Raw genomic sequence first — 1217 nt, 5'->3', positions numbered from 1 at the left:
ATAGTAGAAGACACTTGCCCAAGGTGCCACGCAGTGGGAATGAACCCGGAACCATGTGGTTGGTAGGAAAGCTACTTACCACGCAGCCACTCCTGTGGATAATGATTTTACGCATTGTAGAATAAACGCTGTTTTTACTAAACTTCATTAAATTCGAATTAATTATCCTCTATGTAATATGTTTCATATAAAGATTCCATCCCATTACCAAATTTATTTCCTAGAGTTTGCGAGAACGGTCACGTGTGTATGTGTGTGCGTGCGGTGTGTGTGTGTGTGTGTGTGTGTGTGTGTGTGTGTGTGTGTGTGTGTTTGTGTGTGCACGCCCGTATATAAAATAATATAATGCACAATATATATAAAGTATATAAGTCAATATGAATAATACATATATTGCGCGCGCGCATATACGTACGTAGTACATACATACGTACATATATGTATATACATACAATAAATATATTATATATACACACGCATACACACATATGTGTGGGTGTGTAGGTGTGTATATAGTGAGAGAGAGAGGCAGACAGAAAGGGGAGAGACATCTAAATGTATGTATGCATGTATGCATGTATGTATGTATGTATGTATGTATGTATGCATGTATGCATGTATGCATGTATGTATGTATGTATGCATGTATGCATGCATGTATGTATGTATGTATGTATGTATGCATGTATGTATGTGCCTAGGTTCATGGGGACACTGAATTGTGATTTTTAAATATACGTAGTGTGTGATCTGAGATACAATATAATTAACCTGAGTAAAACAAAACACATATATCCACACATGCAGTATAAACACGCACATAGATTATACATATTCTATACATTACTAAACAACAAGCAACAGAATACTGCAGGGATTTTGCGGTCTGGTTGAAGGCTTCGGCATTTCTCAGTTGTATTTGATTGACTATTGAAGTGATCTTGAGATTGTGTTGTACAAATGAAACAACAATTAGATTGTGAAAGATTCCTGACAACACTTTAAAAATCCAAATAAAGACGTCATATTCACTTGGCAGTTGTTTCCTAATAGCATTCTATAGTCTGACTGTCAAAACGTTTCGCCACTGACAAATTTATTTCAACTGCATGAATTCCGAATTCTATTGAGAAGTAATAAAACTGTGTCAATGAACTGATCGCAGGAATATAATGAAACTATTTTGACTCCAAGATATGTGTGTGTGTATATATATA

Source organism: Octopus bimaculoides, chromosome 1 (genome assembly GCF_001194135.2).
Source record: "Octopus bimaculoides isolate UCB-OBI-ISO-001 chromosome 1, ASM119413v2, whole genome shotgun sequence".
Taxonomy (NCBI): Eukaryota; Metazoa; Mollusca; class Cephalopoda; order Octopoda; family Octopodidae; genus Octopus; species Octopus bimaculoides.
The sequence above is the reverse complement of the archived record's forward strand: the minus strand, read 5'-3'. Positions refer to the sequence as shown.